This window comes from Kogia breviceps, chromosome 6 (genome assembly GCF_026419965.1).
Source record: "Kogia breviceps isolate mKogBre1 chromosome 6, mKogBre1 haplotype 1, whole genome shotgun sequence".
Taxonomy (NCBI): domain Eukaryota; kingdom Metazoa; phylum Chordata; class Mammalia; order Artiodactyla; family Physeteridae; genus Kogia; species Kogia breviceps.
Genome location: NC_081315.1, coordinates 122051301 through 122078886, shown reverse-complemented (window position 1 = coordinate 122078886; position 27586 = coordinate 122051301). Strand labels below are relative to the sequence as shown.

The 27586-nt window shown below is 39.7% G+C and overlaps 1 protein-coding gene across 2 annotated transcripts in view; it reads right to left on the bottom strand.

Annotated features, from left to right (window-relative positions):
- UGT8 (UDP glycosyltransferase 8) overlaps positions 1-27586 on the bottom strand; it is a 238730-nt gene that overhangs the window by 73044 nt on the left and 138100 nt on the right. Inside the window, exon 1 of one of the 2 annotated variants that reach the window (XM_059066659.2) lies at positions 15252-15826. The exons of the other annotated variant lie outside the window; for it this stretch is intronic. The gene's annotated coding sequence lies outside the window, so the exon portion shown is untranslated. Of the gene's footprint in view, positions 1-15251; positions 15827-27586 lie in introns of those variants that run through there. 2 annotated transcript variants of the gene reach the window in all.

The following is a 27586-nucleotide window of genomic DNA, read 5'->3' as shown; positions in this document are numbered from 1 at the left end:
GTGATAGCTGGCCCAGGCCCACGGGATCCTTCTCTGAAATCATCAGGTGGGAAGGTATGATAAAAAAAAAAACAAGAAAATAAGAGAGAAAAGAAAAATAGGATCATATGGATACTAACAGACATTGCACTCAGTACCCAGTAAATTATATGTATCCAATTAATGCTCAATGACGGCGATTAAATTTAACTATATTAAACACAAATTTAATAGCCTAATGAAACCATTCTGAAATGTTCGCATCCCAAAGAAACACCCATGGTGCTAACTAAAAATGCAGATTCCAGGGTCTTTTCAACACACAGGCTATTATGAAGTCTGGGGAGAAATCCCCAAACCTGCAACTGTAAGAAGCAGCTGGAGATTTTGATGCAATTCAACCACCAGATTGAGAGACAGGGATCTCATACTTAATCCTTATGTGCAATAAGAGAAATACAAGTGATGCAGTGGACGTGTGCATCTGAAATTTAAAGACCTGATAAAGCTCAACTGTCCTGGGGATTCAGAAAATGACAATGCCCAACCACAGATCCTGAGGAACCCACAATAAACAAATAAACACTCCCCAGATATTTTGAAATGTCCTGTGACAAAGTGCCTGCAATCTCTCAGGAGCGTGTGACTACAGTTTTAGTAATTTATAAGGACATGCAGTACCTTTCAATTTTCATTCAGTTTAATATCACATATTCTACTTTCCCATTATCACCATATTATGCAAATTATAAGATAATTTGAAATATTAACATATTAGTAAAGTATTAGCAATGTCCCTTTGGATAAATAATTTAAATAAATGTCAACGTGTATTTAAAATTTTGGTGTTTTGGGTATGTGTCATATTTAGGTAACCTAAGACTGTCTTTTCAGGTAACTCACATTTCAAGTTGTTTATATTATGATAATAAAATCATTTTAAGAGACCCTATCATGAAGTCCCTATAATTAAAGGAAAAAAATAAATATATATATGGCATACATCTATGGATGCCCAAATCCACAGCCTTTGTAATTTAGGCCAAGTTATTTAATTTCTCTGCACCTAATTTACTTCAACCTGCCAGGTAAAGATATTAAATTAGATGGTCTGGAACATCACTTACAATTCTAAAGCTTGCTGAAAAACGGGATTAAGAATAAGTTTAATGAGACTGATATGATTTGGTTCACAAAAGTAGTTAAGATCAGATCAATGGATGCTGAGGAAAAAAATGAGGAAAAATGAAACTCACCCTGATTTTAAACTTTGTGTTCTAGAGAATCTTTACTGTGAAGACAAATTTCATAGGGATACTTTTAAAATGCAATTCTGATTCAGTATGTCTGGTATGGGGCCCCAAATGATTTCTTTCTGATGAGCTCTCTGGTGACATGAGATGCTGTAGGTGTGCACACCGCACTGTGAGTAAGCAAAGATTTAGAGTCAAGCCGAGAGGTAGAACGAAGAGTAATAAAACATGATCAATAATGAGGTCAAGCAGTCAACAATACCAATAACCTACTGGAAAACAAATTGTTTTTCAATCACACATAAACAAAAGACAATTTGCTTAAAATAATGAAAGGACCTAATGGACTTAATATGCAATTTTTTAAAGGAACTGATATTTGGTAGGTGAGCCAATCTTCCAACACACAGCTACACTCCAGTGGCTCTCAACTATAATCATCTGGGGAGCCCGTGAAAACTAGAGACGCCTGAAAACCTGCCACTCCCAACCCAGACCAATTAAATCAGAATTTCTGGAGGTGAGGCCTACCTAGGTCTTAGTTTTGTGTTTCTGTTTTGATGCTCCCCAAGGGATTATGATATTGAGAACCAGTGAGCTACACTTTCACAAAATCATAGCAAAATACACAAAAGTAAACTAATCCAACCCACTTTTTGTTGTTGTCTTTTAAAAAACTGAGTTGTGTGTGTGTGTGTGTGTGTGTGTGTGTGTGTGTGTGTGTGTGTTGGCAAAACTAAGACTACTTGAATACCCCTAAACAACCAATTAGTAAATAAAATACAGTATCATGAATTTAGGTTATAAAAACTAACCAGGAAACGTGTTAACCAGGAAAACATTTTGAAATTTATACTAGATTTTTCTTTTGTCCCTAAACTGATTAGAAATTTTTTCATCACATGAGAAAACTAGATCTGATTATATTTAGTATCATAGATCAGTGGTTCTCAAACTTTCGCATGCATCAGAGTCACCTGAAGAGTTTGTTATAACAGACTTTTAGGCCTGTCCTCAGTTTCTGATTCTGTAGATCTGGGAGGGGTCCAAGAATCTGCATATCTAACAAATTCCCAGGTGTTGTTGATGCTGCTGGTCCAGGGACCATTTTGAAAATCACTGATAGAGAAAAAAGTTTGCAATTTTAAAAACCACAATTTTATAGATATCCATATCCATATCCACAGATACAGTGGGGATTTCTTTTTCTGCACCTCCTCAAGACCAGCTTGGTACCAGCTATCTCCATGCTTCTGCATCATGTGATCAACATGCAGCAAACAATAAGGAAATTCTTTGTTTTGATTCTGATCTCATCCTTAAACAAATGAGAAAAGTTTCATAAATCGTACAACTGAGTTTGTATGAGGCTTTAGGTTCTCATAGGTATATGCTTTCTTAAAGAAACTGATGTTTGATTAAAATGTTTCATTAGGACTTTTTATAACTCTTTCATTGGGATTTAATTAGCAGAATACCACAATGAATGTGGAGAAAATGCAGATCAAATTATCTTCTCCCACAATGGGACAAAATCACATGTGCAGGAAACAGCTTTTCAATACACCATTTCTTAGAGAATCTTTTTTTTTTTTTTTAATGTATTTATTTATTTATTTATTTATGGCTGTGTTGGGTCTTCGTTTCTGTGCGAGGGCTTTCTCCAGTTGCGGTGCGCGGGCCTCTCACTATCGCGGCCTCTCTTGTTGCGGAGCACAGGCTCCAGAGGCGCAGGGATCAGTAGTTGTGGCTCACGGGCCCAGTTGCTCCGCAGCATGTGGGATCTTCCCAGACCAGGGCTCTAACCCGTGTCCTCTGCACTGGCAGACGGATTCTCAACCACTGCGCCACCAGGGAAGCCCTCTTAGAGAATCTTAAGGCTTCCAAAATGTACTAGGATCACAAAAGATCATGGGATTGTTTCTCTTATTATTAATAATACCCCTTCTTTAATATCACTAGTTTAAGCGAATTTTTAACATTATCTACATTAACATTATAAGAGTCACAAAATAAATCCCCATGTGATATCTTAAACATGTTTTGGGACCCAAAATGTCTGGCCAAATATAACCAAAAAACAAACTTAAAATAATTCTGGATATTTCCCTATTCAATTCCTTGCAAGTCCTGTAGAGTGAACAAATAGCAAACTTCCCCACTGCTGTCTCTTAAAACGCTAATCAAATCACAAAGAGAAGGTTGTTACGGAGTATCAGATAAAACAGCAACCTTATATTGTTCTCCAGAAGAGGAAGATTTTGGTAGGCAGAGAATACATTTCTCTGCTACTCCCTTACAAACAAGTAAAAATGTAGTTTTGTGGCTTCTAAGCATCTAGGATTAGACTTTATAGTCAACACAATGAAGCAAGTCTAAAGAAGTCTTTTGTATACCATTGCCATTGTTAATAGTCTTGCAAACATAATATTAATGTGCTTAAATATTCGTACTTAATATATTTGTTGTGAAATGATGCAACTATATTTTTAAATATGTATTTTCATATTTTATGAAATAAATCAGAGTCCCAATTTAAAAACTAAAGATAACTGAGTCCAAACCCTCTCATATGTAGAGAAAGGGACAAGGTCTCCAGCGGGTGGTTGCCAAGCATCACCTGGCTAGTTCGTAGTTACTCATTGGCAGAGTCGGAACTAGCACTCAGGTTTCCTGGGTCCTAATCCAGTATCTCTTATCTATACCACATAGAGACTCTCCAAAGTTGCCACAGCCACATGTCAGATAACAGGCTTTTTCTTGAATTCTGGGATCCACAAAGCAAATCAGCAGCCTTTGAAAAGCCTTACTAATGACCTTCTCACACTTTTAGACATAAAAACCTTTCAATTTTATACTAGATTTGAAAAATCACCGTGTATTTTGGCTCTAGGGCAGAAGAGTTCTATCATTAACAGGCTGCTTGTGAACGAATGGTTGGATTCTTTCATTTTTTATTTTTTTGGTTGTGTTGGGTCTTTGTTGCTGCACAGGGGCTTTCTCTAGTTGTGGCGAGCGGGGGCTACTCTTTGTTGCGGTGCACGGGCTTCTCATTGCAGCGGCTTCTCTTGTTGCGGAGCATGTGCTCTAGGCCCGCGGGTTTCAGTAGCTGTGGCGCGTGGGCTCAGTAGTGGTGGCCTGCGGGCTCTAGAGCACAGGCTCAGTAGTTGTGGTGCACGGGCTTAGTTGCTCCGCGGCATGTGGGATCTTCCCGGATCAGGGATCCAACCCATGTCCCCTGCATTGGCAGGTGGATTCTTAATCGCTGCACCACCAGGGAAGTCCCCGGATTAATTCTTATATGTTACAGATGCCCACTAGACAAACTAGACAAATTCCTCCGGGAATTCAACATGTCTGGTTCGAAGTGTCTCCCTTTCCATGCCTTGTGATCAGAGTAGGAGTAAGAGTAGGACTGCATTTATGTAGTATCAAAATGATAAGCTAAATTACTTTTACTGGTAAAAATAATGATGAGAAAGCATAAAGCAGTTGGGCTCGTATAGAGGCTGGGCAACTGCTATACAGGATGATTTGAATAAAAGGACCAGATCCTACTCTAGTGATGGGCAGGCTCTACCACCCTCCCCCAGCCCCCCAAACACACCCCTACCCACATCCTTACTGACAATTTGCAAGCCAGTCACTGGGATTTCTCTTCTGAACTCCCCACCGAAGGCAAGGACATTATCTCCAGAAAGACAGACAAATGAAAGAGTGAGAGAGCAAAAAGAGGCACCAGGACAGCCAGAGGACCTTGTTTCTGCATATTTAAGCACTGTTTAGAAATGTGAACAAAAAGTATACTCTAAAGCATATGCTGGTCAAAATAACAGTCACCTCTCAATGCTCTCAAGAATTATTTAAAACTGGCAAATAAGAGTCAGGCATCACTTCGCATTAACAGTAGTCTTATCTAACCCATTAATTTCCTTTTTTTGAAGAGATTTCTTGAAATCTATTCTTATTCCTACTCCTACTCCTACTGCCCTGCCCAGAAGAGATGTAAGAGGAGACATTCTGAACCAGAGAACTTTGGTAAGAGGGAAAAGAACTTGGCCTGTGCTCTTGGTTAATCGATATAAAAGGTCTTATCTGGGGGGTCGGGGGAGAAGCAAGTACTTAAATGCTTCTGAAGTCAGAGCTTCCTCATATGTGTAATCGTTCTCTTTTCCAACTACTATTCCTTGACATCAGACATATTTATATTCAAATATAAATACAAGTTAAAAACGAAATAACACTTAATTATCTCTGTCATTATTTCCTCTTATTAGCCTTTCCTAGAATTCGCTGTGAATATACTTCCATCCATTAGAAGCCCCGGGTAAATTTTAAAAGAAAAATCTACTAAACCATTATAAATTTTATGATGAAGAGTTCAAAGAACTATATATAACCTTTCTACAGACCAACTTTTTTCTTCTGTTGTAACTAAATGATACAGCAGTCTATACAGAACATTTCATTTAAAAACAAAGCAAGGGGGCTTCCCTGGTGGCGCAGTGGTTGCGAGTCCGCCTGCCGATGCAGGGGACGCGGGTTCGTGCCGCGGTCCGGGAAGATCCCACATGCCGCGGAGCGGCTGGGCCCGTGAGCCATGGCCGCTGAGCCTGCGCGTCCGGAGCCTGTGCTCCGCAGCGGGAGGGGCCACAACAGTGAGAGGCCCGCGTACCGCAAAAAAAAAAAAAAAAAAAAAAAAAACAAAGGAAGGGAACATTTCAAGTTTGAATATGTGGTTTTGACAAAAAACAAAAGGAAAAAAGCATCAATATACATACAGCATTTTAGAGAATTTACCTCCTTGCCTGCTTTTTGAGTCACTGAAGGGATCATTCAATTAAATATCTTACCTCTGATTAGTATGTTTGTGCAAGGCCTCATGGGGAAACTAAGAATGAAAGTCCACACTCTAACTCTGCATACTCTTCTTAGAGGGAGAATTAACGTAACTAAGTGTTCAAATATCATGGACAAATGTAGACATGAAAGTCAAGGAAAAGCAAAAGAAACAGGGAAGCAACAGTCTGAGGTGGGACTGAGCGTAGAAACCATGAAGGATGAGACTTTGAAAGCACTGACGAAAAAAAAGTAGAACAGTTCAGGTGTGGGGTATCCTAAAGCAAATGCCTAAAGGGAGAAATGAACCCAATAAATGGAACCGTGCTGGGCATAGGAGGAAGTAAACATGGGTGATCAGAGGCAGCCCGAGGAGAGAGAGCCCCGAAAGCCAGGATTCCCATGGGAAAATGAATAGCCAGGAGCCTGGGTTTGAACATCAGATCCCCTGCAGACTGTCCTGGTGATTTCAGAGCTCTGCACCCCCAGGTCATGGTTTGTAAGATGTGATTACCTACTGGGCAACCCTCAGGGGCAGAATGAAGATAACATGACAGGATGTATGAGTCAGCAATTTGCAAAGTGCAAAAAAAGCTGTATGAATGTAACATTCTACTGTTGTTCAAAGGAACTGAGAATTTCCCACATAAAGGTAGTGTCTGAGATGGGAACTACATTTTCCCACCAACATTCCTAGTAAACCTCAGCCCTAAGCCAGTAAACTGTTCCTTCTTTGGGATAGGGAGGATCACAGCTATTGGTTTTAATTAAACTCATGCTCAGGTCAATACTACGGTTTCCTGCTAAGACGCTTCAGGTTTACACAAAGCCCACATACGCCACGGAGACACCTGTCCTTTTCCTCTTTTTTTCCCCTTCCCCTCCACGACTGTCTTTCCTTGCCCACTCTCCATCTTGCTCTAATTCCCTGTTTCTTATTTATTTCTCCTTCCAGTTTCCCTTACTCTCACTTTAGCTCCAATAAGATATATTCTCTCAAATGTCCCTGAAGTATTTTCAAAACCAGGAAAAAACAGAGTCAGTGATTAGCATTAATATTCCTTAAAATAGTTTCACCCTTGACCTTATCCACAAATTTCACTGCCACCACCACCACCCGCCCCCTTCTAAGTAGACAGGCAAACCTGTTTGACTAGTTTTCCTCTAAGCCCCACTCTCCTGATTGGCTAACGAGCACAGGTGAACCACAGGTACAGCAGCACACATGCAAAGGCTACGTAAAGCACATGGCCTTCCTCAGGAGAAGCCACAGCCAAGGGGCTGCAGGGCCTGTGTCATCCGCCCAGTCTCAGGGCAGCTCTCTCAAAGCAGGAAGGCAACACCGCTGGATGGCTTATTCCATTGCTAGTTAAAAAAAAAAAAAAAAAAAAAAAAAAAAAAAATTCTTCTTGTCAACGCCTTCTCTTCTGAATAAGGGATATTAAGGTGGGGATGAGGTCTAGAATCAGATTAAGCTACAAGCTTAAGATGGTGGATGTGGTTATATTTACAATGTGGTACAGAGGGGTCCCCAAGTTTTGCTGTTGTTGTTGTGTAAGTCCATTAGGAAAGTTTGAATTTGCAAAAAAGATTAACCAAAATGGCATTCCTTTTACAGAGAGTCGGACTTTGAGATTGCTTTAAATAAGCCAAGTCTCTGGGTACCTCTAAAATAGGATATGCTTTAAAATCATTGTCCATATATTTTGGACTGTCGACTATTTCAAACCTATTGAAAAGTATAAAGATTAATATAGAAAGCATCTGTATACCCATCACCTATATTTTAAGAGTTAAAATTTTGCCTTACTTTCAAGTGTTTGGAAAATTTTAAATTCTATATTCAACTTATAAAAACTGAATTTTATACTACTTTTCAGGAACATAGTATAAAAAAATACAGCATATTTGTACACTTGATTCTACTTTTTTTTAAGTTTTTAAGTCCATGGGAACATTTTCTTTACACTAAAACATCCCACTTGAAGGAAAATCAGCCCCATGGTTATTATTAAAGCAAGTTATAGCCAATGTAATAGCTAAAATAGTATAACTCTTGAAAATGTGTCAAGTATTAAATTTCTTCAAAATAGAATTGAAAAGTGCAAAATAATTTTACACACGTTTATATTCATAATATTCCCAAATCAAGCAAATATTTACCAAATCAGTTACAATGTAAATTTATTTAGTGGACTGGAATCCCAAAAGGTTCATTTCTGTACTCTAAATCAAGTCAAGGGAAATTACACCTCCAATATAGTGACTGTTTCCATTATTAATAATTCAGACAAATAGCACAAAGCTATGAGCAAAATACACAGTATCTCTGAAATGTTCCTAACTACACATTCTTTCTACCTAATCCAAATGTTTTAATACTTACATAAATTTCCAACCAGAGTAGGAACTGACCCAGGCTGTCCTACATACCCTGCCATTCACAAAGCCAAAGGTTCCATTTTCATTTGGGCTCTGCACTCCTAAATGCTGACCTCACGTCTAAGTTAATTTCAATGTGGCACTTGTCATCTCTGTAAGGGAGTCCTGAGCAGGACAGTATAGAGTCCAAAACTGAGTTGGTGCATATGTAACACGGAACTGTCAGATGTCCTAAACTGAAAATCACCAGCACAGACCAGTATGTTTTGCAAGAGTGAGACCATACACTGTGAGGGAGTTAGCACAGGAGACTGAAACTCAACTCCAAAACAGAGAGGTCCTGATAACAAAAAATGTAGCTAGAGAATTTCAGGGAAAGAACATCATCAAAGGTTAAAAACCACACACATAATGGACTTCAGTTCACCTTAAAAATACTGAACATCTGATTTCATTTTCCTCAGAAAACATTTACTGGGTGTCCTAAAAACTATGTACTAGGCTACATGTTATATAAACAAATGAGGGACTTCCCTGGCGGTCCAGTGGTTAAGACTCCACACTTCCAATGCAGGGGACACAGGTTTGATCCCTGGTCAGGGAACTAAGATCCCGCATGCCACACTGTGCAGCCAAAAAAAAAAAAAAATTTTATATATATATACATATATATAAACAAATGATAAGTAGTGAATATTGACAAGCATGTATTGAAACAGACTTACTAATTTGAACTAAAAAGGAATAGATATTTATAACCAATTAATCACCAATATGCCTAAAAACCAACTAGTAAACATTATGCGCCACGTTCAATTGTTGATTGGTTCCCAAACCAATTCACATACGTAAATTTTTTTTTCAAAATACCCATTAATTACAGGGTAAAAAAAACATACATATTAAAATAGAAATCTAATTTTAGATGTTTATCTCTAATATAAAGCATTACTTCATCCAACTAGAGAAAATCCTAAGGAAAAAAGTAGATTTGATTTGATTTGATTTGACTTTATTTTTATTTTTGTGTGCGTTGGGTCTTTGTTGCTGCGCGTGGGCTTTTCTCTAGTTGTGGGGGCTACTCTTCATTGTGGTGTGCAGGCTGCTCATTGCGGTGGCTTCTCTTGTTGCGGAGCACAGGCCCTAGGCACACGGGCTTCAGTAGTTGCAGTACGTGGGCTCAGTAGTTGTGGCTCGCGGGCTCTAGAGCGCAGGCTCAGTAGTTGTGGTGCACGGGCTTAGTTGCTCCGTGGCATGTGGGATCTTCCTGGACCAGGGCTCGAACCCATGTCCTCTGCATTGGCAGGCGGATTCTTAACCACTGCGCCACCAGGGAAGCCCCCAAAGTAGATATTTTTAAATATTACTATGGTCAGCTCAATTTTTTAAGAAATCTAAAAATCAGTCCTTCGGGTATTACACAGGTTAATACCTGATTTCCATGGTGTTGATTTTTAAGACCCCATGGAAATGACTTCCATGCCTTAGACATGGAAATGCCTTCTGAATTAAACATTAAATTACACTGTGTTCAGTTTTAATATCACCTATCTTGTTTTTGTTTTCAGAGTCTTTTAAAATGAATAATCTTTGTCCTTATTATATTACCTAAGAAACTAGAACTCACTTAAACTCACTTAAATACCAAGAAACCTTAAATAAGACGTTGTGAAGCCTGAGAAATTGTGACTGTATGTTCATGAAGGTATATATGTATAATAATTGTTGAATTGGTCTGCTTTCATATTTGTATTTTTTACATATGTATCTGCTTTAAGAAATACAATAACAAAATCTTAATTTAATAAAGCTAATATACAGGAGAGATACATTATTAAAAAAAAAAGTCTGTGATTTGATTACCAGAGATGCTTTTAAAAAGCGACAAACATGCTGTGGAAAAAAAACAAAAAGCTGGTGGAAGCATGGCCTGTCCTGAGGAAGCTAACATCTCCCAGAGCTCTTGAGCCAACCCCGCCCCCCAGCCAAGGAACATGTTCCAATGGCTCTCTCTCTCTTTTCCCTTCAAAATTTCCAAGTGCCCCTATTGTACTGGCTTCCTCCTCAAAGGCTATAACTATGATCAAGTTTCCATCTGAAACATATCTTTTAATCACCCTCCCTAAACCCCGAGAGCCAGTACTGCTGAAAGCAGTAGTCTCTACAGACCTCCCTATCACCAAATCCAAGTTCTGTTTTCCATAAAAACAGCTAGCACTTATTGAACACAAACCAGATAACTTCCGGTCACTGAGCTTGATAGACTTTATCTCATTTGATCCTCGAAGTGGCCCTGGGAGGTCACACTTTCATCTTCATTATGTAAATGAGGAAAGGGAACTAAATTCTGAGTTCAAGGTCACATAGCTAGTCAGGGGCAGAACCAGGACTGACACCCCTCATTTTAGTACTTAGCCTCTCATTTCTTGAAATTCTTTCCTTCTTCAGCTACTAAAAGTTACTCTCCCCTAATTTTCCTCCCGACTTTCACCCTGCACCTTTTCCTTCTTTACTGCTCCCTATAACTCTAGCCAACAATTTTATTTTAGAATCTCCCCAGGCCTCTTTTTTCATCTTACTCTCTGAACCTGCCCCAGAAGATCTACTGACTTCCTTTTTTTTTTTGCAACCGCCTATATGTTGAAAATGGCTAAAGCAGTCAGTCTATCCAGCCATCCACTAATCTATCCATTCATCTACCTACCTATCTAGCCCAGCCCTCACTGCTCAGAAGTTCTGTGCAATGATCCATGGGACACTCATCTCCAGCTGGATTTTCTATAAGCACTTCATATTCTACACGTCCAAAGCTGAACTCTATCATCCTTGGTCCTCAAATAGGCTTCTCCTTTAAAGTCCCATCCTCCCATACCACCCACCATCTAACCAGTCACCTAATCTGAGAGATTCTACCACCTTAACATCTGTGTGACCAAAGTCTCTTCTTCATCTCACTGCCACAACTTTGATGAAAGTTCCTCAACTTCTCTTAGCAAGATCACCCCAATACCTTCTAACCTGTTATTTCTGTCTCACACCTCAGATCCATCTTTCTAGACTGCTGTGAGAGTTGTGTTTTCACCACTCCTTTGTTTAAAACAACCGTGAAGAGAAAATGGTCCACACGCCTTAGGATGGCAAACAGTCCTCCATGATCTTGCCATTGTCTACACTGACTCCTCTGTTGTCACCTTCTCTATGAAGCTTCTTTAGCCTCTGTTCCCACGTAGAAGTGGCCACTTCCAAATGCCTGTTCAGGGCACTCTGCATTTCTCTATCAAAGCACTCAAGAACATATAGCACTATTTTGTACTTATTGAAGCCAACTTGTTTTCTATCTATCTAATCCTCTTAAACCCAGAGGCCTCCCAAGGTCTTATGTGTCTGCATATCCCCAGTGTACAGGACCACAGTGCCCAATGCATACTATGCTTTTAATAAGTATTTGTTGAAAAAAAGAAGGATGTTTGTGAAATGCTTTAGATTAGGAAGATATGATTATCACCATTTTCAACACTAAATTAAACAACTTTATTCAAACTCATTTGATTATGTAACCCCATATGTGGGTATGCAAAGTAATACTGAAATGATTCACCTAGCTTCAAGTATGGGCACCAGGCTTATCAAATCACACTTCTTATTCCTAGCTTCGAGAGTAGAGAAATAGTGCCAACATTACATACAGCTAATCAATTTCAATGGCAGAAAGCAGGATGTAAAATATCATCGTACACATATTCCTAAACAAAGACAATCTGGGCCTACCATAAGAAAAGTAAACTTTTTTTAAAGGCTGCTTCAATTTCTTGGAAAAGGAAAGATCTCCCAGAAGACTGAATGTCTGAAATCAAGACACCCTTCTAAAGATCTCATATACAAAATTTTCTATTAAAAAAAAAACACATTAAAACCATTTATATAGAAGTTACCCTTCTAGGAACCTCAGCCATTGAGCTCACTATCTAGCCCAGAAACAAAGGGTGAGAACAGCAAGTACTTGTGACAAACTACGCAGGCTTTATACTCGAGCAATAGCCCACATCATTTCATGAAAAAAAAAAAAAGGAAAAAAAAAAAGACAACAGATAATAGAGCAGCAGGGCCCGCTCACAGCCTGACAGCAGCAGAAAGTGATAGCTGATAACAGAAAGAGGACCCAGAAAAACCATTAAAAAAAAAGAATAGTACTTCTGTCCCCAATCTAGTATTTCAACCAGGCAGGCTGAGGCCATTTACTATAAACAAAAACAGTTCTATACACCTCAAGGAATAGCACTATTCAATTCTTTATGAATTCATGTTCATAAAGACAGTCCAACAACAACAAAAATATAACTTACATCCTGGGGAGCAAGTAAGAGTGTAATATTTAGAAATTACTTGTTTTAATAGCTAACTTTTTGAAGTGTCAGTAACTAATGGTGTGAGGGGTCAGCTATTTTGAAAATGTGCTTATGTAAATAAGTAATAACCCAGACAGTGTCAAATAAATGATATTATGACATATTGCAAAAACAATCAAAAGTTCTTACTCTCCTGGTGTACTTTGGAAATCTAATGTGAATTAAACAGCATCAATATTATCTTATAAATAAGCACATAAATAACTTTGAAAAGGAGTCTGACAATTGAGAGTGTGGTTACTTTCTTCCTTTGCCATCAATATTTACATGGTAATTAAGCTGATAGTTATTCATAAGGTACCATGAAATGTTTTAAGTAATTTAAATCAAATGTGAACTGTCAAACTCTTCACACACAAAAAAGATTTTACAAAAAATAAATTTGTTTACAAATATTTTTTACTCCATTGGTTTACTTATTCTAATATGCACACCAGGCATTAGTACAACAAGCATAAAGCTCTGGAAATTTTAGACTTAAAAAGAGTTTGAATCTCTACAGTAGTATTATCAAGAGAAAGTCACAAGTACAGTTTTCACTCAGTTATGCCCGAGCTACTAATATACTATCAAGCTATTACTAGATGTCACGGAAGTATGTTTCATTGTAGTTTTAAAACACTGCTATAGCACTAAATCACACAACACAAGATGTCAACCTTACCTTGTGGGTGACAGGCAAATCAAATAGCACTTGAGTGTTTCCCTCTAGAATTATCTAGAATAGTTGCTGAACAGAAACAGTCCAAAAGCAATTATCTCAAACTGCCTGGAGACAGTTTCCATAAGAGAAAACTAGTCCACTGTTTCTCTCTGAGACAGAAAAAATAGTCTGGTTTATGATCTAATTCAATTAACACAAAGTTCGGATTCCCTCACTATACAATATTGATGTACATGACTCTTCCATTAATTTAAAACTCTCCAGGGAATAAAATGTGATTACTCCTAACACTATTAACATACCAATTAAAAAGCACTTCCTAGCCTTCCTTCAAGTGGCATTTTTTTCTGGGAGTAAGTAGAAATAAAGCACACCAATTACACCAATTGCGAGTGGAGCCTTATTTTTAGTTCGAACGTGAAATTATCATAAATAGAAACAATAGCACACTTGGCATCTAGCCAAACTACCACACCTTCATGTCATTAATCTTAAAAAACTCATTGTACGAGATGACAGCCCAAGGGAAACCGAGGGTTTTTAGAGTAGTGTTATTCCTATCGTTTCGGGGTGGAACCCACTTGAAATAAAAGGCTGCCTCTATTGCTAACACTGGTTCATAATGCAGGTGACTCCAATGCTACCCACTCCTCCCCCTTGTGACACGCCCTCTCCCCCGTGAGAATGACTAGTTAACAAAATTTAGCCTTCCGAGTTAGAGTACTTTCATAAGTTCTCTCATTTTCTCCCCTCCTCACCGCCCCCCCGCCCCCTCCTGGGGTTGCTTTTTGGCGATGGGAACCAGAGGTACAGGTACAGTGGTACACTTCCCTAAGGAAGTGCTGTAGAGTGGCACGTACTCAACTTCATAAACCCTCCATTAAATTCGCTCCATTAAACCAGCGAATTTACACATACAGATTGAGTAACCCCCTCGCCACGCATGACCGTCCTTTTGCCCTGTCGCACTCCGATGCGGTTTGCCTCGTACAACTCCAAACCACGCATCCCAGGCCCCCTCGCCGCTCCTCCAGCCCGTGGAAGGCGCCCTACTTCCTGCAGCGCGTCCTTCTCTCGCCTCCTAACCCGCACACGCTTCTCTAAAGCAAGGGCACGCCATATGGTTCCCGCATCCGCGCGGAGACCCTGCCACCACTGTCCATTCCCGGGGGTCGCACAGGCCTGCGGGCACTGAAAGGTCCCTGTGTCTGTGCGTGTGCGTGTGTAACCCCAAGACACGCGCTACCCCCAATGCACCCAGGTCTAGTTCCCCCTCAGGGAAAGGACGAAGTAGAGGAGAGTTGCAGAGTTTCCCAAGCACCTCCCGGGCCCCCATCCCTGGCTGGCGGAGGGGGCTCCGCGGTGCCCATAGCCCCAGGGTCAAGTACAAGGTCCTTGGCCAGATCCACGCCGCGTAATCCCCTCTCAGCCTGCACGCACGAAACACGAGAGAACCCTCAAACGGGCGCCATACGGCAGGGAAAGGAGCACGGGCGCGAGCGGGCCAGCAAGGAAAGATCTCCTTTACACCCCTCTGCCCCACCCCCTACCCACCCCCAACCCCTTACGCCCTCAGTCCAACCCCATCTGCACTTTCTGATCCCTACCCCCAACCCCTGGGTCGCAGCCATCCGCCCGGCACTCACCTCCGGGAGCAAACAACGCCCCTCTCCTCTTGCCACCCCGCCCCCCTTCCGCCCGCTGGGGCGGCGTGGTCCCTCCGCTTACCTCCGCTCTTGGCTGCTGCGCGTGAGTTTGAGTGTGTCTCCGCCGCGAAATTGTATCCGGGGACAGAAGGGACCCGTTTGTGTGCTGGATCAGGTGTCGCCGCCTTCGGTGGCTTGGGGTCGTAAGGAAGGCTGCAGAGTTAGTGTATTAGCTTAGGACTGGCTCTCGGGACTCACAATTGATGGCAAAGCTTTAACCGTGTCCTCCCTCGGGTCCGCTGCGCGCCTGCTCTTCCGCGGCTCCTCGCGGGCGGCCGCGCCCCCCCCCGGCCACGCCCCGCCACGCCCCGCCTCGCGCGCGTCTAGCAGAGCTGAAGCGCGCCCCTCTCCTCCCGCGCCTGGCTCAGCGGGGCACGACGGGGGCAGCCATGCGCTCACTCTCGCATCAGACGCCTGGGGCTGCGAGCGCCTCCTGCTCCTTCAGCTGGGGCATGGATGCGGACGCGCCTTCGTGCCACGCGCTCGCGGGCTGAGCGAGAGCTCAGAGTCCTGGGACTGGGATGCTCGCGGGCGGAGCGGCGGTCGGCGGACAGGCTGGGACGCTCGCGAGCCCTCCGGTGCTCGAGCTCGGAACCGTGGAACTGGCCCGTGGCCCCGCCCCCTGTTCCCCCAGCGAGGCGTGCCGCGTGCCCTCTCTGGCACCTCCCGTCTAGTCCCCGTGTCCGCCTTTTTTCATCACACCAGCACCGCGCGAAGCTGCGTGGTGTGGTGGAAGTCCGCCTTCTCTCCCTTCCCAGCCTCCTAGTCTGCCTCAGTCCTCCCGAATCCATTAAAAAGTCAAACTTGGGCTAGGAGGTGGAGGAAATACGCGAAGGAAAGGGGGTGAGGGGCACTTTGGTGATCAAGCCACCTGCCTCGTGAATCGGAAAGCGTTCGAAAACACGAGTTTGGGGATCCCGGAGAAAAGAAATTGGGTTGCTGCGCTCGGTAACATCCCTCCTCGCAGGCTTGTGCTGAAAGGGCCATTTATGCTTTGCTTGGTTGAGTCTGTGGCGACTTTATCCTGACTAATCTGTGTTTGCCAACAGCAGATCCTCGCCAAGTTGGCGTCCGAGCCAGGAAGCACCTTTGCGTACCCAGGCCTACGGGAGCGGCCCTTCCTGTGGCGCCTCAGACCCGACAGCCCAATCGCCTTTAAGAGTCTGACCCAAGGGTGCGAGCTTCCTGGGAACCTGGAGAATCTAATAGTGTTGTTGGCTTTTCCTTTGAGCATGATTGGTTAAGTATTCGATAAATATATATACGACATAATTTTCAGAAAAGCAAAAATCATGTCGGGTGTAAGCTCCAGAAGCTAAGATGCCGCCACTGCACGTGAATGTTATACGTTTAAACACTGGATTTGGGGAAAATGCCAATTCAGGCCATTCTTTTCTTGCTCCAAACTGAATTTCAAAAATAGATTGGGACTTTGTGCCCTTAGAAAAGGAAACGGGGCTTCCCTGGTGGTGCAGTGGTTGGGAGTCCGCCTGCCGATGCAGGGGACACGGGTTCGTGCCCCGGTCCGGGAGGATCCCACGTGCCGTGGAGCGGCTGGGCCCGTGAGCCATGGCCGCTGAGCCTGCGCGTCCGGAGCCTGTGCTCCGCAACGGGAGAGGCCACAACAGTGAGAGGCCCGCGTACCGCAAAAAAAAAAAAAAAAAAAAAACAGAAATTGTTTTATTGTGCCCTTAGAAAACGAAACGGAAATTATGTTTTATTGTATATAGTATTACTTAATGTTAAATGGGAGAAAAATCTAACATACACTGTTATTCTCATTTTACTTATGACTCTATGTTTAATAAGTGCAGGTCCGAAGTCCATATACTAAAGAATGTTCACCGATAGACTTCCAAATGTGGATTTCAGAAAAGAATGTGCTTACTTTCTTTGCAGATCAGAAATTTGAAATACTGTGTAAAGCACGGGGGATATTTTTTCAGCCTTTGTACCGAATCCAAGGAGATTACTGTCCCCTATTTTTAATTTAATTTCATTAGAAAAACCTAAAATGTGAACATAGGTAAAAATCTGACATAAGAGAGTTTAAGCATTTACTTTGAAAGCTCTGTTCTCTCAAGTGTCAAGCTTCAAGCACTTGTTCAAGCAATTGCAAGCTGTTTGTTGCATAATGCATTTGTAAATTCATGGTCAAAAAAGATTACTAGAAATTAAGTGAAAACGTTAACTTTTGTGTAAAAAGTTTTAAAAAATCTGTGTCACATTTCTTTGCTTATCAAGTCATGTAAACCGACCATTATGTAAGATTTTGGCAGACTTTTGAGAAGAAAATGCATTGCTCTATTATGTGTGGATATGTCCATGTCTGTTGTTTCTTTGGTTTCTCTGTTGCCTCCCACATTCTTTATATAATGATTATCGAATTTCTCACAGCTCTGCACACAAAGGATATCCCGTAATTTAAAACAAGTTAAGTCAGTCATTGTATAAATAGTTGAATTGCATTTTGGGAGCTTGAAAGTATAAAGAAAATTGGTGAGTGTCTCTTTTTAAAAAAATCTACCAGCACTCAGCACTTCATATTATTGACTGAATGGCTGGATAAAGTAAATAAAGCATTTGCTCTTCCTCTTGAAGGTAGAGTGCGTATGTTTCATATTTAATCCATCTTCCGAGCTCCCATCCAGATTCACACAAAATTCTGCCTATTTGAGTTGAAAAGCATATCTGTAGTAAGGAAGTTCTAGCCAATGTGAAATGTGATATTAAAATTCCCTCATTATTTCGGTAGACCATGTGTATCAGTATACTGATAATTTTTAATTTAAAAATTTAATTTAAAAATTTTTAATTTTTTAAAAATGCTTTTGGTTCTTTAGTCAGTTGGGCCCATACGATTTTATTGGGAGATAAACAATAACTTATGAGAAATACTAGCTTAGCCTGGTGATTATTAACCATGAACTCTGGGGCTTTAATCAATTATAAATGGTACAGTTTTATATCATTTGCCTCATAATATAGACCATATAGTATAGAATACAGCAGAATGGATTTAAGTTTAATCATGGGGAGAAATATGGGTGGCTGTACATTCCAAAACCCCTTTGCTAATACTCCCAAATATCTGAATATATTGCAGTGGGGTACCTTATGACTGGAAACATCACTGACTTCACAAACTAGGCCTTTGAGCTCTGCTTAGTTCCCAAGAAATGTGATTATCTACTTTGGAGCTCTGAGGGGCATAGAGAGTCTAAATGCACACAAAAACTCTTTAGGCCTAATTTGATGCTGCTCTCCATAATAATAATAATAATGATTATTATGGCTCCTACTTGAACTTTCAAAGTGTAATCCCAGGCACAACGCTAAATTAATGAGTGATCTCGTTTAATCTTCATAAAAGTCCTGGAGGCGGGTACTATTATTTTTTCCTGTTGAAGACAAGAGTCACAGAAGTTTGGGGAGTCAAACTGGAAAGTGGCAAAACTGGGAACTGAATTGAATTCTGAGTCAAAGATCACACCCTGAGCCACTATATCTATTCAGACTAGATCGCATAGTGGAGTTCCAAGTCTTGGTCAGAGAAAATATGGAAGTACATAAATTCAACCTGACTATTTAGGGAACCCTTGTAATTCAAAAAGCACATAAACCCTGTCTGCCTTGCTGTATCTCCTCTTTTACTCCAGAACAGCTGCTAAATAGGCAAGTCCCAGTACAAAGGTACTTAGTGATGAGAGGGGCTTAATTTTCTGTGTATCCAGTTTAAAATTGTTGCAATTATTTTGTTTAATTCCTGTTTCCTATAGACTTTGACTTACTGTAAGAACACTAAACCTGAGGGAAAACAGAATGAAGATCATACACAAAGTCCATAAAATAAAAATAGGCAGATTATCTTCACCTTCACCTTCACTTCACATCTTCACCTTCTCCTTTCGGCTCTTTCCTTTTTCCTTTTCCATCATCTCTTATTTTCTTGCAGACGTCAGCTTCTTGCTTTCAGTTTCAACTATACACTCTACTTAGTGCCATATCCCATTTTTTAAATATGTGCAAATATTTTCATTTTTGTAAGTTTTAATATATGCAGTTTTTTTCATTTTCATCTTAATTCTGTTTGATTATGCATTATAGGTTTCTTTAGAAAATGTTGATCTATGGATCAAATTGTAACAGAAGGATTAGAGAAACAGAGGGATTTCTAGAATTGTGGAAGTGATGTATAACTACTCGATTCTCATCAAAAGATATATTTTTTGAATTTCCTAAAGGAATACCTGATATAAAGGGCAAGCCAAAAAAAAAAAACCAACTTGTACTTTTAATAATTTTGGTTACATGATTATAGACATCACTAGCTTAGACATCGCTAGCTTATTCTATGTGTTCTTCTAAAGCAGTATTTCTTTTCATGATTAGATAATGTCATCAATAAAACTTTACTCTCTAATCTAGTACCCAGTAAGTTAAATCTTTTAAAATAATTTCTAAAACTTCATGATGAACCCTTTTCAGAGTTAGTTGTAGGAAACTATGGAGATAGAGGCCTTTGGCCTTTCAGAACTGGAAAGTTTGCTATCCTGGATTCTTATGTAGCCCTATGTTGAGTCTCTGTCAGTGATACCAGCCAAGATTTTAAAAGAGAACAGGTGGTACTATATGACATCATACATAGCTCAGCCTGGGTCCACAACAGCTTCCTTTCCCACCCATTTTGTGGGTGTTACATAGTACAGCCTTTCTATGTTCAGCCTGTGGTGCCTCCTGGGAATGAAGAGCTTCATAATATATTACAATTATAGCATCATAATTTATTTGCCCTAAATACCCTGCAAACTCAAGGCAATACCAACTAATTCTAATATTCCTGCACTAGGTGAATGAGGTCATGTTTACCATATCTGCTTTATACTTTCATAGATACCAATCTTCATCCATGTTTTTAAATTAATCACCCTTTTACAGTGGCTCTCAGATCCACTGAACATAATTCTAAAATATCAAAACTTTATGACCTAGATTACATCCCCCTGGTACCATCGGCTGTGTGCTTCCCTAAGTAAATGTTAATTTATCTGCCTAGTCAACTTGCATTTATTGGGAAAGTTAAAGAAGACCCCCAGAATCCACAAATTTTTTTAGAATTATACACTCTGCCTTTTAACATAAAGAACTAATTGTATCATTTTCAGAAAAGAAATAAAGGACTTGCCCTGGCAGATTGGTGTTAGCAATATTTTGTGACTCATTTCATATGGTTATCTTAAAATCGTGGTGCTTAAATAGTCACTTTCTCAGGTCAGGCTTTAACTCCCAAATGAAACTATTAAGTATATTTTTGTTCATAAGTATCCGGCCTAAGCCTGACCCTCCCAAGGTATGCAAAGAAAGTAGGTTTCTGTATAAATGAAAAACAATAAACACTAAGGACTTTGACCCTAGTGTTCAGATGATTATGTTACCTGTGTGTATTTGATTTTATGGTTGGAATCCTGTTTTGAGTATCTCTTTTCTTGCCTTGTTTTTTATTCACTGGCTTCCTTATTTTTGTGTAATAAAGAACTATGGTGTAATAAATAAACTGTCTGATGGAATATCCCATACAAAGGGCAAGCCAGGTAGGGAAAAACTTAGTCAGTGACAGCACTATTTATATAGTGTGAGGACATCAAGATTGAGTGGGTCTTTCCAGGGTATAATTAGAAGTTGAGGTTTTTGCTGTCAAACAGATGTAGACTACTTTTACAATTGTTTTTAAAAATGTGATGGCTAATTTTTAAATGCCCCAGTTATTTTGACCAACTCCCTATCCTTTCACACCAAAAATAATCCTCTCTACCAATCCATCTTCCCCAAACCATTTGTATAAATACTTCTTTACCATTAAAACATACCCAGGGTTTCAGAAACTTGTCCTAATCCGATAAGGTAGAAATTTTTTGATGGAGTAAGATGGCTTCGTATGTTTATGCTTTTACAAAACCTTTCTGTTTCAAACACAAACTTATGCCTGATAAAATATAAAAGGCTAAAACACACCAGTTAGATAGACATAGAGGAAGTGAGAAACAAGGTAAACATCTTCCTGAACTAGTAATAGAACAGAAATGCAAAGCAGGAGGCCAAGCTGGGGCCAAGAGTTGTGTCTTCTGGGACTGGACATTGATGCATCGATGGTGGTTTGGGGACTAAAGGTGCTTGTAGCAGACAGACCCCAGGGTAACCCCATGATTCTCACCTCCTGACATCATGCTCTCTCTAATTCCCTCCCTTTGTGTGTGGGGGGGACCTTGACTTGCTTCTGGCCACTAGAATATGGCCTTTATGTAGTTAAGGCCCCAAATCTGGTAATGTAGAATTAATCAAAAGGTAGATTATTCTGTGTGGGTAGGACTTTAAGGGTATCAGGTGAGAGCCCTTATAAGAAGTAGAGGGTCCTTCTTGAGAGGAGAGACTCTCCTTGCAGGCTTGAGGAAATAAGCGGCCATATGGGGGAAGTCCTCGTGGCAAAGAACTGAGAGCTTCTAGGCCCTAAGAGTCGCTTCCAAGCAACAGCCAGCAAGAAGTTGGGGTCCTGAGTCATACAGGTGCAAGGGAATGAATTCTGCAAACAACTGAATGAGCTTTAAAATATATTCTTCCCCAGTCAAAAGGCAACCTGGCCAACACCTGGCATGTAGCCTTGAGAATCCCTGGTTATAAGACCCAGGTAACCGATGCTCAGATTCCTGACCCATGACTGTGAGATGATAAATGTGTCTTGTTTCAGTCTGCTGGGTTTGTGGTAATGTGTGATATAGCGACAGGTAACTAATTCAGTACTCCATACAGGAAGAGGAACTAAGGGCTGGACCAGAACTCCCACAAATGTGAATGGAGTCTGAATAAAAAGGCTAGAAACCTAGCTACATAGAAAACAGTGGTTATAGGGGGTGTGAGGACCAAATCTAGGAATCAAATCAAGTTGCTAGCTGACTCTAGTTGTATGGACCTTCGGTGTCTTCAATATCTCCCCAGAGCAGGAGACTTAAAATGCCGTTATAAAGCTTGGTTCTGGATTGGTGGCTCAGGCGTGCTAGGTGAAAGCAATCACAGGCACCTGAAAACTATTCGATGAGAAAGGCGAGCCCAGGAGAAAAAAGTGTCCCTCTCCAGTCAGGATAAAATATATACTAAAATCCAAAGACAAACGAAGAATTCTAAGGTTAAAAAAAGGCAAACAAAAACTGCTTTGCTCCAAGCATGAATTCTTTGTAAATTATATTAATTTATGGAATCATTTGACAACGACTTTAAAACACACTTAATAAAGAAACAGCATCTATTAAAAACCAAAATTAGGGCTTCCCTGGTGGCGCAGTGGTTGAGAATCCGCCTGCCGATGCAGGGGACACGGGTTCGTGCCCCGGTCCAGGAGGATCCCACATGCCACGGAGCGGCTGGGCCCGTGAGCCATGGCCGCTGGGCCTGTGCGTCCGGAGCCTGTGCTCCACAACGGGAGAGGCCACAACAGTGAGAGGCCCACGTGCAGCAAAAAAATAAATTAAAAATTCATTCTGAATTTATAAGGCAAAAACATCTCAAGAAAAGTTTGGACATGCAAAAGGAAATAGAAATCTTAAAAATTCATTGTAAGGAATAAATTCTATACATCTGTGAAGAGAAATTAGTAGATCTGAAGATTGTTCTGAGAAATTCACTCAGGATAGAGAGAAAAACATACACATATACGTGCGCACCAACATTAAGAGACCTAGAGAATGCATTAACTCAATTATACATGTAACTGGAGTTTCAGAAGAAAAGAAAGGATGAAATATCAAAAGAAATTTTGATAGCTGAGAATTTTCCAGAACTGAAGAAAGATTAGAATCTCAGATCTTAATCCTTAACTGGTGTCTGGTTGTTATTAGACAGAGCAAATAGTACCCACCAGAAGTAATGATTGAACCCTGATGAGACTTTGAAAAATTTTAAATTCTCAGGCCCCATCCTAGATCCACAAAATTATAAATACAGAAATGTTTATTTTTAAAAATCTCCAGTATTCTTCTTCAAAGCTTATAACCCTGGTCTAATCATGAAAAAAGCATCAGGTAACCTCCAGTAGAGGGACATTCTACAAAATACTTGGTATTTCTCAAAAGCGTAAAGGTCTTGGAAAAATAAAGTCGAAGAAACTACTACAGCAGAGAGGAGCCTACGGAGACATAATGACTAAATGTAATGTATGCTGGATGGTGTCCTGAAACAGAAAAAGGACATTAGATAAAAAATAAGAAAATCTGAATAAAGCATGGACTTTAGTTAATAATCATGTATTAGTATTGGTTCATTATTTGTAACAAATGTACCATATTAATATGAGATGTTAATACTATGGAGAAATGGATGTGCAGTGTATGAAGCCTTGATGTACTATTTTAGCAAGTATTTTGTAAGTCTAAAATTATTCAAAAATTTTAAAAATCATTAAAAATAAAAGCTCCCAATTTTATTTTGATCAGCCAGATTTCAGAATTAATCAATTGTTTTACTCTTTTATATTATAGGTGAGAAAACTGAGGCAATTTGATTGTAAGCATTTGTGTAGTTCTAATAATTTTTAGAGATAATAGAAGTGCTAAAATTATGATTGTTGTAAATTATGATTACAAGTTTCTTTGAAATATCTTAGAATTAACCCTGATTTGGATTCTGTAGCTGTAACTGAAAAATAGCCACTTAATAATTGTAGCTAATTACAACAAATGCTTATCGTTTTTAGGAATGTTGGCACTCAAGAAAATTATTTTAAACTCCATCAGAAAGAGTGGACACAGGAGAATATCCATTTGTGAAAACTAATAACCTGTAAGTGTACTGCATAGAGTTGGGCTGATGTTCAATCTAATCATATGTATAAAGCTGTATTTATGTCCTAGAACATATAAAACATGAAAAAATTTTCAATTTCAAAAATGCACCATAAATAATATTCAACTTTAAACAACTCATTCAATAAATATATATTAAGCATCTACTACTGTAATATAATTAAAATTATATTTAAAATTTTAAAAGCATAGCCTTGACCCAGTTTGGAGGTCCTGACTAGAGTCTGGTCCGTTTTCGTTCCTAAGCAGCTGATTAAGGACAAATTATGCCCACTTCTGTTATCAGGCTCCCACATTCCCTCGTCACTATGCACCAGGCCTACTCTCCCCAGGGTAACAACTAGGGACAGGTCCTATGCCCCAGAGCCTTCAGAATTATTCAGATTAAACAAATTCTTATTTTTAAAACCATTAAAATGGTAATGAAAAATGGAGTGGATTGCAGAATCAGCTCCCATTAATAGTATTAAAGTTTGTTCCTGAAATATTTTTCCTGCACCATGCTAGCATACATGCAGTGTACATAAAGTTAATGAGAAGCATGCATTTTTTTTTAAATTAAATTTTTTGTGGTACGTGGGCCTCTCACTGTTGTGGCCTCTCCCGTTGCAGAGCACAGGCTCCGGACGCGCAGGCTCAGCGGCCATGGCTCACGGGCCCAGCCGCTCCGCGGCATGTGGGATCCTCCCGGACCGGGGCGCGAACCCGCGTCCCCCGCATCGGCAGGCGGACTCTCAACCACTGCGCCACCAGGGAAGCCCGAGCATGCATTCTTAAAACAATAAGAAATTCTTTCTTGCTTCCTCTTTTCTCTTTTAGTACCCTCCCCTTAAGTATTTCCTTAAAGCATTCCACCTTTCTTCACACCCACTTTCTGGTCGTTTCATAGAAGAGAGGGATTCTGTTAATAAAGGCATAAGACCATTAACTAACTCTTGCAAAGGAAACCATTAGCATCTGTAATATCACACAAGATCATTAAGACATAGACAGGAGACATTTGTTACCCTTGGTTTTCATTAATTAATAAAAATACCTGAAAATCCTTTAATGCTTCATTATTGAGTTTCAAATGATCCCTTTAAAGCTTGGGTGAAGTGGCAATAAGAGCTGTGTTAATTTATAGGATCTGTAAATAACCGTAAATAGCAGAGAAAGTAATTAACTCACAATGCCTAATCAAGTAACATAAATTAATGAAACAGATTGTTTAAACAAAAATACCAGAACTTAGACGTCCAAATAAATCATTTCCTACCAAGCCCTTACCTTGGGAAACTGTGTACCCCTCTACAGTAGCCATTAGTCAAGGAAAGCTAGAACTAATCTTGAAAAGTTGCCATCAGGGCCTGTGGCACAGTTCTCAGGAGCATTTTCAATAATGAGAAATCTTTATCTTTTGTGAATGAATTTGCTTGTTGGAAATAAATGCTATTCTGAGCTAAGCAAACCTAGTGAACTGGATCAAGTCAAGATGGTAAAGTCATATTTGGGTAAAAAAAAAAAAATAACATGACTACTAAGAAACACCTTATGTAAAGGGAAAATCAAAATGAAGTTGGTATTGCCAAGAGAGGTCTCTTAAAATGGAGTCAGGAGGCCACTGAGAAAGGGTGACTTACTTACGCACATCTCAGAATCAGACTTTTTGACCACTTATTTTCCTAATGAAGGCATCCAGAACATCTTCCAGAAACTCGAGATACTTTCAGATCCTTATCCTAAAATTACTCATGATTCCTTAAGGAGAAATATTTCCTGACTCGTGTCAGAGTCGATCACAATTCTTGCCAGACAACCTTAATCGTGTGGCTTTTGTCTGTATAAGACCCTGACTTTTTCTCTTCTGAACACTTTCAATTTTACCCAAATCTGTGTTTCTCACATTGCAACACTTAAGACCCCACATAAAGCTCTTTTGTTCTTTGCAGCCTCCATACGGATTACTTTGACACTTACATGTTTACTGTGGCTTGTTAACCTGCTCTAAAAACAGTTTCAAATGGGACATTTCAAATCTACTTTGAGAAACAGAAACAGAGTTGAAGGCATCCCAAAGCACAGCTGAAGGACAACTGTGTTTTCAGGCAGTTACATTTGAAAGTATTTTTAAAATCAGTTTGTATATATGTATAGCCACTTTCAAATCAAATCATTTTTTAATAATATTAGCCTCAAACCTATGAGTCAATATAATTATTTTGGAAAATATATCTTTGAATTAAGATTCGCAATTATTAAATACATTTGTCCTGCTTAGAACATAATAGGCAGTTGATAAATGCTATTGGATACTTGAGTTTCAGTCAATTTAAATAAATAATATGTTGAACAACACTTGCTTGGAAATGGTAGTTTTTTTAATTATGACTTCATGATTATTATCTAGTAGTAAATGTTGTCTTACTATTGACATAGAGTATTTAGAAAGTGAGCTTATAGAATAGCCTACTTAACTGTATCATAATAGAACCGATATTTTTCATTCTCCCTACTACTTTCATATTTAAAGATACATTCCTGTGAGAGAAGCTTCGTAATACAGAATAAGTGCCTAGGTTTTTAGAAGCAATACAGATTACATAGATCAGGATTGCAAATCTGACCACGCATTTGGCCTGTAATAGAGATCGCAACCATTAAAACATTACAAAATAAGTAACTAAGGTAATTGACACAACCCTAATGGTTTAAAGGCTTTGCTCTCCCCTGTAGATGTCTTAAGCACTAAGATAAGCAATTGGACCACTAAGTCATTTAGAACTTTAGGTATCGAATTATGTCTTACCAGTACTTTATGGAAATTACCCGGAAGTAGCAGTAACTAGTTTATCTAACAAAATGACTGGGCTTAATTTTAACTACACCTGTGAAAAGGGAAATTTAGTCCAAAAAGGGATATATTAGTATAGGTGAGTGTGCCCTCTAGATGCAGAGCTACTCCTATCTTTAACTTAGTACATTGTAAAAACAGACAAATATAGAATAGTGAAAGATGGTCAGGTGTTTTGAAAGTGTAACTGATACGGTATCTTGGTGTACTCTGCTTGTATTAATTTGATGAATATTTATTCTTAGTGCAAAAATTCTTCATAACAGATTTTGTTCACCTTTAACCTGTTGCATTTCCCTACTTTGTTCTCCCAAGCGTTAACGTTCCAATTTATATAGGAATATTATATATTATATACATAATATGTATATAAATATATAAAACACATCACTCTGGATGTCTCAAAATGACGTATTTTTATCACAAGGACCCCCAGTTCATTCGTGCCTTTCTTCAAATTGCTTCCCTTAATACAATATAAATGTATGAAGAGTTGGAAACCATACTAAACTGTATAATCCTGAGGAACTGTACCTTACTCCTACATTTCCCAAAAAGGATGCTTGGCACGTGCTTATTATTTACTGATTTAATGTGGAAGGGAAGCAAAGTATCCTCTCTTGGCCATCTCTCTATTTGTGTGACTTTGGAAAAATAACTTTCCCTTTCTGAGTC